Source organism: Anabrus simplex, chromosome 1, assembly GCF_040414725.1.
Source record: "Anabrus simplex isolate iqAnaSimp1 chromosome 1, ASM4041472v1, whole genome shotgun sequence".
Classification (NCBI taxonomy): Eukaryota; Metazoa; Arthropoda; class Insecta; order Orthoptera; family Tettigoniidae; genus Anabrus; species Anabrus simplex.
Genome location: NC_090265.1, coordinates 138,651,388 through 138,665,764, shown reverse-complemented (window position 1 = coordinate 138,665,764; position 14,377 = coordinate 138,651,388).

Here is a 14,377-nt window from a genome sequence, read left to right as displayed (position 1 = left end):
ACCGAGGTTTATTCCCGTCAAGATGGCAGTACTGAGGTTAGCGATGCGTTGTTGTCTGTCAAAAAGCACGTGGCTTTGTTTACAAATCTGTCAAAAAGCACGTGGCTGTCAAAAAACACGTGGCTTTGTTTACCTCATGCTAGTTAGGTTAAGTTGGCACTACTGGGGTTTAGGCCCGTCAAGATGGTAGTACTGAGGTTTGCGATGCGTTGTTGTCGATGACAGCTGTCAAAAAGCACGTGGCTTTGTTTACCAATCTGTCAAAAAGCACGTGGCTGTCAAAAAGCACGTGGCTTTGTTTACCTCGCGCTTGTGAGGTTAAGTTGGCACTACTGAGGTTTAGGCCCGTCAAGATGGCAGTACTGAGGTTAGCGGTGCGTTGTTGTCTGTCAAAAAGCACGTGGCTTTGTTTACAAATTCAAATTTCGCGCTAGTTAGGTTAAGTTGGCAGCACTGGAAGAGGCCTCTGGCTGAGGTGGAGGAGGCCACTGGGAGGCCTCTGGCTGAGGTGGAGGTGGAGGTGGCCACTGGGAGCCTGAGGTGGAGGTGGCGCCCGAACCATCCAATTATACTACTGATGTGCAATTACTTAAAGCTGATCCAATTTCCTCTGATTTTGGAGACGTTGCTTGCGTACAAATAACTTCTTCAAGAACGTCTTAGGCAGACTACTGTTGTAGTATTTTGTAGTATTGACGTATTTTGCTGCTTACTTTTATAAAAATACGTATTGCTAATGAAAGGCTCCAGGGGCTCTCAACTTGGGAGCGTGGGTTGGCGACAACGGGGCCCTTGGCAAGGTCCTGGCATTGCTTCCACTTGCACCAGGATCCTTACTTTCATCTACCCTGTCCGACCTCTCTTGAACAAGTCTTGTTCTTTTCCGACTCCGACAGTATTAGAGCACTCGAGACCTAGGGAGTCTTTCATTTTCACGCCCTTCGCAGCCTTTGGCTTTCTTTGGCCGACACCTTCATTTTCGAAGCGTAGGATCCCTTCCATTTTTTCTTTATGATTAGTGTTATATAGAGGACTAACTGATTAACCCGTGCTTCGCTGCGGAATTCTTGATTAGGTAGTGTACACGTTGTGAGTAAGATTGTATTAAATTGCATAGTTCTTAACATTACTCCAGAAACGCGACGGGGAATTCACCATACGTCTTTTCTCATGGAAGACTGGTTTAGGGAATTTTCATGTTAATGGTAGGCCCTGTTGCCTACCATCAGTTACAATCAAGTTGTAGAATTTTCATTATAATGGCAGACACTCACTCTCCATATGTCTTTTTACAACATCAGAAAGAGTGGTTTTCCCAACTGAAATCAACACATATCATTATAATGGCGTCAGTAGGAATGTTGCGATTAAATGAAAAACCACACATTTTCTCACTTTTAACGAACTGTACTACGCTTCCACTCTGTTATTATTCTGTTAAGTTTGCACACTGAGCATTCCAATCAGCGCCTCAGAGTAGGGGTCGAATAGCTGGAATACTGTGATGAACCAGTGTGTTACGTACCAGCAGTATCAGAAAATGTATGAACCAGAGGAATGGCATGCTAAAGGAGAAAGTTATCCAACTCCCTAGCTACTTCCCGCCAATATTCAGACAGGCTGTCATAGGCCTACTAGGTACGCAGCAGTAGCCCCATCTATCGAAGATGAGTGGCAGCATAAACGACAAAGAACATCACAACAAACAATGGTCCATGTAATGTTATTGTTGATCGATTTCATGAGCTTTCGATATTGTAGGCCCCCAGATTTAGTCAGTTAAGAGTGGAAATCATGTTTCTTGCATGTTAGGAAATCTTGAGTAACAGAGAAGTTTGTCACAGGACGTGAGTCATGTTGACCAGGGCATGGTTCAACCGCATAGACGCAGTAAGAAAGCACTAGAAGGGTCTCTTGGATACAGGCCTCTGATTGGCCAGAATTACGGAAAGTTAGGCGGTCACGTACGCAGATTACTACAAGCTTCGAGAACATGGAGTGTGGCCCCGGAGGCTATATAAGGGCAAGGAAGTCATTATTGAGGGCTTCTACCATTCACTTCGCGGACCAGTTGCCAGTAGAATCCCTGCCGGTCGGTAGGACGATTACGCAATCAGTAATAATAATAATAATAATAATAATAATAATAATAATAATAATAATAATAATAATAATAATAAGTATTATATACTTCAACGGACGGCTAGTAGACAGACTTCTCGCTCAAGACTTGCCAACATTAAGTCTTTATTTTAATTGTACATAGTGTACATATTATAGTCAACCTTCAGTATCAGAATATATTAACTTCGTGGGAATCCACTTCGTCGATTTTCTCCTGATCTGCACCTTAGTTGAAACTTCCCAACCTATACGTTCCAACCGCTCGGGAACAATCCAACCAACCTTCCAACCAATCTGACTTTTCCTAAGAGCTCACCTATAAGCTCAAATCCTGTCTGTCACAACACCAGCGTATGGGTCTCTCACCAGGAATACTTAATTCAAGAACTGGAAAAAATCCAAAGAAAAGCAGCTCGATTTGTTCTGGGTGATTTCCGACAAAAGAGTAGCGTTACAAAAATGTTGCAAAGTCTGGGCTGGGAAGACTTGGGAGAAAGGAGACGAGCTGCTCGACTAAGTAGTATGTTCCGAGATGTCATTGGAGAGGTGGCGTGGGAGGACATCAGTAGACTAATAAGTTTGAGTGGTGTCTTTAAAAGTAGGAAAGATCACAATATGAAGATAAAGCTGGAATTCAAGAGGACAAATTGGAGCAAATATTTGTTTATAGGAAGGGGAGTTAGGGATTGGAATAATTTACCAAGGGAGATGTACAATAAATTTCCAGTTTCTTTCCAATCATTTAAGAAAAGGCTAGGAAAGCAACACATAGGGAATCTGCCACCTGGGCGACTGCCCTAAATGCAGATCAGTACTGATTGAAACATTATTTGAAAACATTTTGATTTAATTTTGTTGGTATAAACCGATTTTTCTTTGTTGTAATCGAATAAATGATGATAAGTGAAAGTTTGGTATCAGGTACAGAGTACGGTTTTGTAGCTACTAAAAAATGAGACCAATTGCAGGGTAGGAACATCTAAGTGGTGCACAAAAAAGAAAGAATAAGCTGGAGTTAGAAAGAGCAACAAACAAATTGGTGAAAATGGGTACTTTTCTCCTCCTAGTTCTAGTGTTAGCAGGGGGCACAGCCAGAGGGGGTGGGGTGTTACCGGGGGGTTAGAACCCCTCCCCCGCATTCATGAAATTTTTACAAAAAGAAAATATACAGAAACTGACAATAAACTAAATAAACATTCAGAGTCATAACTGTATAACCGACAGATCTGTAATTCACTTGTATCAGTGTTGTTATAATGACAAGTCATGCATGCACCTTCATTGTGTTTTACCATCATTTTGCAGCTAAAGTCCCCGCCATTGGCCGATCCTCGCTACGCTGCTGAGTGTTAGTGAATCAGTTACAGATGATACACCCTCTTGCAGTGACACAAATGAGTGTGCTTCTAAAGTGAAAAGTGATTTAGAAATAGAAAGCAGTAGTGGCAGCAATGCTTGAAAGTGAAAAATAATATTTTACTTTAAAAATTTTCGTGTTTTTAAGTCTGCCGCAACTAATTTTGAGTAATAAATTTACAAATGTCCGCCTCTGTGGTGTAGTGGTTAGTGTGATTATCTGCCACCCCCGGAATCCCGGGTTCGATTCCTGGCTCTGCCACGAAATTTGAAAAGTGGTACGAGGGCTGGAACGGGGTCCAATCAGCCTCGGGAGGTCAACTGACTAGAGGTGGGTTCAATTCCCACCTCAGCCATCCTCGAAGTGGTTTTCTGTGGTTTCCCACTTCTCCTCCAGGCAAATGCCGGGATGGTACTCAACTTAAGGCCACGGCCGCTTCCTTCCCTCTTCCTTGTCTATCCCTTCCAATCCCCCCGCAAGACCCCTGTACAGCATAGCAGGTGAGGCCGCCTAGGCGATGTACTGGTCATCCTCCCCAGTTGTATCCCAGATTTAATGTCTCACGCTCCAGGACACTGCCCTTGAAGTGGTAGAGGTGGGATCCCTCGCTGAGTCCGAGGAAAGAAACCAACCCTGGGGGATAAGCAGATTAAGAAAGAAAGAAAATTTACAAATTACCTGCGAGAAAGCATATGGTAACCGTATTAAACATAGAAAAGAACTACTTGATTAAGTTTATACATTTATTACTAATAAAAATTACCGGCTGCCTGGCCGAGGCGATAAAGGCGTGTTCGGTTCACACGGAAGGACGTGGGTTCGAATCCCCGTCAGGAAGTCGTAAAATTTAAGAAACGAAATTTCCACTTCCGGAAGTGTACGTGCCCCTGAGGTTCACTCGGCCTACACCAAAAATGAGTACCAGGTTTATTCCTGGGGGCAAAGGCGGCCGGGCGTAGAGCTAACCACTCTATCCCACCAAGTGCCGAGGTTGCGGATAGTAAAAGCCTTTACTTTCCACCCCTCCAAGGTCCTTCATGGCCGGTACGGAGATGACTGACTCTAAAATAGTTTCGGTAGACTGAAGAAACTAACAGTTATAAAATAACTGAGTCGAAACTGAGAGCAAATAGCTCCAGATATTACTAAAATAAATATTGTGACAAAATCATCATAAATATAATTACGCGTGTCAAAATCTAGGAGTATTCAAACGAACGTCCAGATAATGATTTACGTATAGAAAATAAAACTATATAACAAGTTCTTTGTTAGACTAAACCCGTATCAGCCTGTGGATCCTTTCCCTAAAATTGATAAACGGGATAACAGATCGTTATCTACTAAATATTTCGTAAGGTTCACATTGACAGGGGAAATAATTTGGAGGGAATGGTTGTGTTATTTATCTGAAAATGACTGCGTTTATTGCAAACCACGTTGGCTATTTTGGAGGACATAAATCGTCTTTGGCTTGCGACGGGGGGGGGGGGGGGGAGGGGAGGGTTTGTGGGCGGGGGTCCGAGGTTGGAGAAAGTATAGTGTGGCACAAGAACTATTTTTTAGTTACGTACATTTGAACACGTGCATTGTTTTTAATTCGTAGCGTAAGACAAAAATTGACGCGATTATGGATTCAGAACTAAAGAAACAAGTCCGTGAGCGTATTGCGAATAAGACATTGACACTGGCATCCAGTAATCTCGCTTTTCGGGGACACAAAGAGGATACTGAAAAATCAAACAGTGGAAACATTTTAGCAGTCATCGAAATGCTCGCAAAGTACGATCCTGTGTCACGTGGATCTCATTTTCATAAATAAACCAAAATACGCTCAAAAGTACCTAAACCCTTCAATTCAGAATGATATAATACATGTTCTATGCCCTATAGTGAAAAATAAGGTATTAATGACTTTAAAACTTACCTTTTCCTTTATATTAATACATATACAACACGGGACATAACAAAACGAGATTAAGTAACTCAAAATATGTTTCCGTTTCGCGTAATGTAACCGGAAAGCCTTGTGAAGTGAAAATCAATTAAAACTTCTTAGAATTTCGCGAAATACAAGATCAAACGTCCGCCTCTGTGGTGCAGTGGTTAGCGTGATTAGCTGCCACCCCCGGAGGCCAACGAGTCGGACATTGTTCAGTTAGTGTTGCATACAAAGATTCTATCACAAATTTTACACTCATAAAATGTAGCGATTGATAAAGTGTTTTCTGTTATTGAGAATGCATCTGATAATTATCTTGCTATCGAAATAATTTTGAAGAAGTAATATCGTCTGCTACATTTTTGACAAAGAGGTACGGAATTCCACCACACTTTGAAAACAAATCGAAAAGTGAAAAAATATGTTGATGTCGGCCTTTTGTGTCAGGATCGGTGGCAAGTATATCAAAAATATACTTCAGAACCACTGTTTTAATGGCTGTTTGCACATCATTGTAGCCCAATTAAAGATTTTTGGTATGCATAAGGTTAATAATATATTCCAAATTATTTTCCCAAAATTTCTCAATTCTGTTTCCAACGAAGAGATTGACAATACAGTAGCGGTTCTTCAAAATGAATATGATGAAGATTTATCCAGTGAATTACCATACCAGGATAGTAGGTTTCAGAAAAGCTTTGAAAAAAATAGACTCATTAACGTCTGTAGCTGACTTAACAAAGCGGTTAGTAATAGAGAATTCGATCGTAGCTGCTAGCGTTCCAGACTAATGGACGGCGTTTGTTCCTGACTATTCCTGTCACAGTTTCTTCGGCTGAATGATTTTTAGAAACTAAAACTGTCTACGAAATGATATGATCCAAGACAAACTCAATGAACTAAGCCTCCTCAGTATCGAATATGTTCATTGTAAGTATCTACGTGTTAATATAAGGAAAGATCTTCATTGGAGTAATCACATAAATGGGATTGTAAATAAAGGATACAAATCTCTGCACGTGGTTGTGAGGGTGTTTAGGAGTTGTATTTAGTAATGACGTAAAGGAGAGGGAATATAAGTCTCTGGTAAGAACCTAACTAGAGTATGCTTCCAGTGTATGGGACCCTCATCAGGATTACTTGATTCGAGAAGTGGAAACAATTCAAAGAAAAGCAGCTCGATTTGTTCTCGGTGATTTCCGACGAAAGAGTAGCGTTAGAAAAATGTTGCTAAGTTTGGACTGGAAAGACTAGGGAGAAAGGAGACGAGCTGCTCGACTAAGTGGTATGTTCCGACCTGTCAGTGGAGAGATGGGGTGGAATGACATTAGTAGACGAAATAAGTTTGAGTGGTGTTTCTAAAAGTAGGAAAGATCACAGTATGAAGATTAAGTTGGAATTCAAGAGGACAAATGGGACAAATATTCGTTTATAGGAAGGGGAGTTGGGGACTGTACCTACTAATTTACGAGGGTAGATGTTCAATAACTTTCCATTTCTTTGCAAGCATTTAAGAAAAGGTTAGGAAAACAACAGATAAATGCAGATCAGTGGTGACTGATTGATGTCAGTGCAATCATCAAGACCTTCGCTTTACAGAAGACACGCAGCATGCTTCACTTTCACCAGAGTTCAATGTGGGTACAAGTGGGTACAACCGTCAGTAGATAGCAGTTCATAATTATTGATATTAATTTCAATCACTATAATATTTATCACTATGTATTTCCTAAATAATATCTGGTTGTTGAAAGCCTAGTCCAAAAACTGGTTGGAGTCACAAACTGGGCTCTGATAACTTGTTCCATGCGTGATGACATTGACGCGTATAAGGCGCGAATGGCGTCCTGGGGTATCGCCATCCATGCTGTAATCACCTGGTTCCACAGTTCGTCTTTGGTGGTTGACATTGGGTCACAGCGCCGCACCCGTTTCAGCATGTCCCGCACATTTTCGATTGGCGACAAGTCCGGTGATCGGGCGGGCCAGGGGTACAGTCTGACATCCTGTGACAACAAGAAGGCACTTGTTCGTACAGCAACATGTGGTCACGCATTGTCCTGCTGAAATATGGCGTCTGGGGTGTCGTGCGGAAAGGGTATGGCTACGGGTCGCAGGATGTCATTCAAGTAGGTCACAGTACCCTGGACACGCACTAACTGTGATGTGTGGTTGTACCCAATAGCACCCCACACCATAAGGCCTTGAGTTGTGCGAATGCAGTCAATGCGATGCCTCTCCCCCTGTCTGCGACGAACCAAAATGCGGCCACATTTTCAAACAAGCAGAACCTGGATTCGTCCGAAAACACTTTCTGCTGCCATTTCTGTCCCCAGTGACGTCGTTCCATACACCATTGCAGTCTAGCATGTTTATGCACATTAGTCAAAGGTAGGTGGAGAAATGGGCGACGCGCTGGTAATTCAGACTGTAATAAACGGCAACGGACTGCCACTCCTGATAGTGCACGATGTGTTGCACTGTTCCACTGTTGCTCCAGAGCTAAGGAGGTCGCAGATCTGTCCTGCAATGCCATTCGGATGAGGTGTCGATCTTCTCGGGGGGTGGTCTGGGTGGTGCGACCAGACCCATCTCGTCGTGTTCTACGGCCTTCTGTGATCCGTTCTGTACACACCCGTTGCACTGCCGACACACTTCGTCCCACACAAGTAGCAATTTCCCGGATGGATGCATCACGTTCTCCCATGCCCATAATGCGCCCTCTTAAACTCACTCATTTGACGGTGCGGTTCTGGCATACATCTGCGAGACATCCTGTACGTCTGCTCAAGTCACACCGATCCATTACCTTCGGTTTATAGCGACAATGAGAGCCGCAGGCATATTTTACCAGTCTGTGGTGGTGCGCCGAGATATAGATGTGGACCTTGAACCTGCGGGCCGACATGGTTCAAATGCTAACAATTTCTTCAAAACATACGTGCACATGTCCTGTGAATATGAACTTCCTATCTCTAGTCCTTCAAGGTGTTCTAGTTTTTATGAACATGAGTTTAAAAATGGGAAACTACAGAAAACCATTCTCAGGACAGCCGGCAGTGGGGTTCGAACCCACTCCTCTCCTGAATGAAGAGCTTGGCTCCATAGCTGTCAAGTGTAACACGCGTGCCCACACGGAGGTTGTCAAGTAAAACCTATTAAACAGTATTTTTAATAATCCTACAACAATGAGCAATCTCTTTGTTTATAACGTATACGTGTGCTATATTCGGGAGATAATAGGTTTGAACCTCACTGTCGGCTGCCCCGACGATGTTTTCCCATAGTTTTCCATTTTAACACCAGGCAGATGCTGCCGCTGTGCCTTAATTAAGGCCACGGTCGCTTCTTTTTCGCTTCTAGACCTTTCCTAATCCATCGTCGCCATAAGAATTATCTGTATTACTGAGACGCAAAGCATATTGAAAAATGAATAAAATAAAATTGCATTACTTCTATCAGCTCTAATTACATTTATATTTGTTATTTATAGATTCTGCATTGTATTTGAGGGGGCCCATTGTTTTATTTTTGCAGGTGGGAACGTATCACATTCGTTATGCCCTTGACGGTAGGTATACATAATACGGGTAACTGTCACAGATGGTAGGGTCTGACATAAAACAATAGATATAAACCTAAAGAATCGATGTCCATAATGGCTGAAAAAAAGCTGGGCAGGTCGTAGCAAAGGCGGATGCACTGTAGCAATATACTGATTAGGTATTATATTTTAAAGTTAAATGAAGAATTTATAATATTATTTATAATGTTAAGCTACATCCCGACTCGTTGGCTGAATGGATAGCGTACTGACCTTCGGTTCAGAGTGTCCCAGGTTCGATTTTAGGCCGGGTCTGGAATTTTAATCGCTTCTGATTAATTATTCTGGCTCGGGGACTGGGTGTTTGTGTCCGTCCCAACACGCTCCTCTTCATATTCACTCAACACACTACACTACGAACCACCACAGAAATACACAATAGTGATTACATCCCTCCAGATAGGGTTGGCGTCAGGAAGGGCATCCGGCCGTTCAACAGGGCCAAATCCACATGTACAGCGTAGTTCACACCCGCAACCCCATACGTGTGGGAAAAGCGATAGAAAAATAAGAATGACAGTTTTAAGCTACAGTACTGGTAAGGCATTTGGACTGCTCAATCTATTATAAATCGAGGTGTGATGGTAACGGAAATATTTATTTTTGCTATTTGCTTTACGTCTCACCGACAGAGATGGGTCTTATGGCGACAATGGGACAAGAAAGGCCTAGGAATGGGAAGCAAGCGGCCGTGGCCTTAATTAAGGTACTGTCCCAGCATTTGCCTGGTGTGAAAATGGGAAACCAAGAAAAACCATCTTCAGGGCTGCCGACAGTGGGATTCGAACCCACTATCTCCCGGATGCGAGTTCACAGCTGCGCGTCCCTAACCGCACGGCCAACTCGCCCGGTGGAAATATTCAAGTTGTGTGCAATTTTGTATGCGATTGCCCTACTATTGTGCTACACTACTTGCAAAAGGATATTTTGTTAATATTAGGTGACTTTCTGAGTGACTGCGTTGTAATTATGTTACGCTCTATGTAACAGAATATTTTAAAGTTATTTTTCGCAAAATTCGTGTAAATTTCTATGATATTGCTTTTAATGATAATATTACACTATTGGTATATAATTTTTTTTGCTTCTTGTTTTAATGACCTACTTCTTTCGTTATCCTCCTTTCGCAATCGCGATTTTTTTTTTCTCATGACAACTCGTTTCGATATAATTTCTTGTAATATTTGCTTGTTATGTAACTACTGGTCCGCCTCTGTGGTGTAGTGGTTAGCGTGATTAGCTGCCACCCCCAGAGGTCCGGGTTCGATTTCCGGCTCTGCCACGAAATTTGAAAAGTGGTACGAGGGCTGGAACGAGGTCCACTCAGCCTCGGGAGGTCAACTGAGTAGAGGTGGGTTCGATTCCCTCCTCAGCCATCCTGGAAGTGGTTTTCCGTGGTTTCCCACTTCTCCTCCAGGCGAATGCCGGGATGGTACCTAACTTAAGGCCACGGCCGTTCCCTTCCCTCTTCCTTGCCTATTCCTTCCAATCTTCCCATCCCTCCACAAGGCCCCTGTTCAGCCTAGCAGGTGAGGCCGCCTGGGCGAGGTACTGGTAATTCTCCCCAGTTGTATTCCCGACCAAAAGTCTGAAGCTCCGGGACACTGCCCTTGAGGCGGTAGAGGTGGGATCCGTCGCTGAGTCCGAGGGAAAAGCCGAACCTGGAGGGTAAACAGATGATGATGATGATGATGATGATGATGATGTAACTACTAGTTCTATTTCTCTTGCCATGTAATTGTTGTATTAACTTTGCTTCCTTGTTATGCTACTGTAAGTTAGCATTGCCACCGGTATATCTCCCAGTTGTAATGTAGTTGTCAACAACAACAACAACAACAACAACAACATATTTTCAATTCGTTACCCTCCTCACAGTTGTAATGTAGTTGTTAACAACAACAACAACAACAGCAGCAGCAGCAACAACAACAAAACAACATTATTATTATTATTATTATTATTATTATTATTATTATTATTATTATTATTACCCTTCTCTCAGTTGTAATGTAGTTGTTAACAACAACAACAACAACAACAACATCATTTCATCCGTTTACCTCCAGGGTTGGTTTTTCTCCCCGGACTCAGTGAATGATTCCGCCTCTACCACCTCAAGGGCAGTGCCCTGGAGCAAGAGACATTTGGTCGGGGATACAACTGGGGATGAGGGTCAGTACCTCACCAGGCGGGCTCACCTGCTAAGCTGAACAGGAGCCTTGTGGGGGATGGGAAGATTGGAAGGGATAGGCAAGGAAGAGGGAAGGAAGCGGCCGTGCCCTTAATTAAGGTACAGCCCCAGCATTTGCCTGGTGTGAAAATGGGAAACCACGGAAAACCATCTTCAGGGCTGCCGACAGTGGGATTGGAACCCACTATCTCCCGGATGCAAGCTCACAGCCGCGCACCCCTAACCGCACGGCCAACTCTCCCGGTGAATGTGTAAAGTAGCTGACCGCCTCTTAGGGGCTAGACTGTTGTAGTCTGGGGCTCAGACTCCTGTGAAGTGTACCTGCGCGGAGCAATAATGCTCTACTCTATGTAAAATTAACGACTAGGTAACAATCTTAAGTTTTGTACCTGATTTCAGGACTTCTAAATCCAGATATTCTGAGAGTTGACGAGCTCATTATTAACCTGTTCAATTGTTCTATTGTTCTATCAGATCTTCTATCCCTCAATTTTTTAAAAAGGAAAGAAGTGAAATTTCCGAATTTGTTATGCTAAATGCTGCTCTAAGTAATCCCTTGTCCAGCCATTCAGCGCAGGCGCTTTCTGTTCGTCTGTGGACCACGGACTTCCTGTAACAAGTGGTAGAAAAGCGCGGTTGAATGGGCCTGGACAAAGCCCCTTTTGATTTTTTTTCTTTATATTTAGTGTTTGAACACTAGAAAAATTCCGGTTTTCCTGTTTTTCAAAACGTTGTCAAAATTTCATTCAACATGTCTGCCACCAGAGATGTTCTTGCTTCTTGGTATTTACGTTAATTAAGGCCACGACCACTTCCTTCCCACTCCTAGCCCTTTCCTATCCTATCGTCAGCATAAGACCTATCTGTGCCGGTGCGACGTAAAGCCAATTGTAAGAAGAGTATATAAATTATTATTATTATTATTATTATTATTATTATTATTATTATTATTATTATTATTATTATTATTATTATTATTGTACCGGACAGTACACCTCCACGCCGCTAATTCAAATATTGCGCCAGTTGAAACTCCTCTACAGGAGAAAGCCTGAACTTTAACAAACTGAATTAACTCAGCGGTTTTTCGGAAGATGTCACTACTGTAAATTTGGTAATTTTGAAGTGTTCTGAACTGTCTATTTCGATTTGTGTTTGTTTGCTCCGTATCAAGAAGTTGGGACATTCTCAAACAGATGTCTCTACCAAAAATTATGATAACGCACTCTGGTGTAAAGGAATGGATCCTCCTGAAGAAATATGGTATTCCTAAGTTTTGTTTTTACTAAATTTTGTTCTGTGGTTTGTGGGTTGGCAATATAAATCCTTTCTTTCCGCCTGTTTTGAATGTAGCCAATCATGAATTTCTATAATTAATTTTCCATCAATAAGGTGTTGCGTCCTCGTCTTGTGTATTAGTTTTTGCTGTTATCCAATAAAAGTTTGTGGACGGGTTGTTATCATTCATGAAAGGTCTCGAATTTTCCACGAAGGTATAAAAACTGCTGATTTTCTTGTCTCGGTGCGACTTCAGTAACATCTCTCTTTGTGTGTGAATATGTAGCAGGGGGCGGGAAGCGCCTCTTTCTTCAAGCAGAAGTTCTTCAACAAGGTAATGGCCTGTTAACATCTTTATTTCTTGCTAGGTCAGCAGTTTAACTCTCGGAGAAGGTTCGAAACCTTAAAAATGTAATCCATCTTCCTCAAAATGTAATTCCCTTTTTCTGTAAAAACTAATATTTCTTGAACTGTAAAGCGGGGATAGAGAGTGCTTCACCCTCTCGAACTCCCCTTCATTTTGAAAAGGAGGTGACTACGCTTTCATAACCGTTCTTCTCTTCTAGTAAGTTTTCTCATACGTGTCACCTCCCTAGTTTGGGATTAGCCCCTGTATGATCGGCCTAGTGCCACATAGGTTTTTAGACAAAAACTTTGTGTAGGAGTGCAAGTTATCGCCTCCATTCAATTTGTATTTTGGGCCATTTACTTAACCCGTTTTGTTTTCCTTCCTGCAAAGGCCCAGTAGATTGGGTATTAGATACCCCTGTTTCACTGTATGTGTGCCTTGAGGGCAGTTAGTGTAAAGTCAGTGTATGGCCTCCTAAATAGGCTTGAAGACTTTGAGAGCGCATCTGCTCTTTCTTGTGTGTGAAACGTGCCTCTAGGAGGCTTAACATGGTAATTGGGAGCTAGTTCTCCTTGGCATGATTGAGGTTTTCTGCCCCTTCGTGTGAACTGGGTACATTGGTAAAGTTGGGCTCATAGCTCAAGAATTGTAATTGTGGGGCTCGAAGCCCAAAACTTGTAACGACTGTAATCTGTAATTTCTTAATTTGTTGATCTGCCACTTGGTACCTGTTACACTTTTGTTATTTGTTGTCATTTGTTGATTTTGAAAAGAAAATATAACCTTTGTTAAAGTTTTAAATTAACTTTAATTTTGTAGTTGAGACCTATTCCAGCCCGCACCTTCTTTCACCTCTAACTACCACGGATATCTCCGTAACAATTATTATTATTAATATTATTATTATTATTATTATTATTATTATTCAAAGGAAAGGTTAGCTAAATCCTTATTATTTCCTTTCTTTTGCCACTCAGATGACACCGGTCATGAGAGACGAGGGTTCTGCAGGAAATCTGAAATGACTGCTCATAACAAGGTACTACTATTGTTTTTCGCCTGCGTTATAGGTGAGTAAAATCACATTTACAACTGAATTGCTTAACATATATTTGAAGAAATATATTTTTCCTAAATGTGTGTGTTTGACGGGCATAGAATAATGAAGAACGCGACATACTGTAAAGACGCGACAAAAGGTTATCATCCCCTGTAGATATTGTTGTAATACCGTGTAACACCGCCTCCAGCATAGATAACTGTCTTGATTCGGTAAGGAAAACAGTCCTCAAGTTTCTGCAGGTATGCCATATTCACTTGTAGCCACTATGATCCCCAGTTCACAAGTCAGTTTTACAGTAAAATGTGTTCATCTTTAGCGAATGTTAAACTCGATGTCAATTATGATATTATGCATATTTTCATTTAGAGCTTACTCAAAATCAGAAACAAGGTACCGTTTTGGGTCCAAATAACTTTCAACTGAGGTGACTAATGGGTAAATTCTTGCTGTAGAAATCAAGACACAC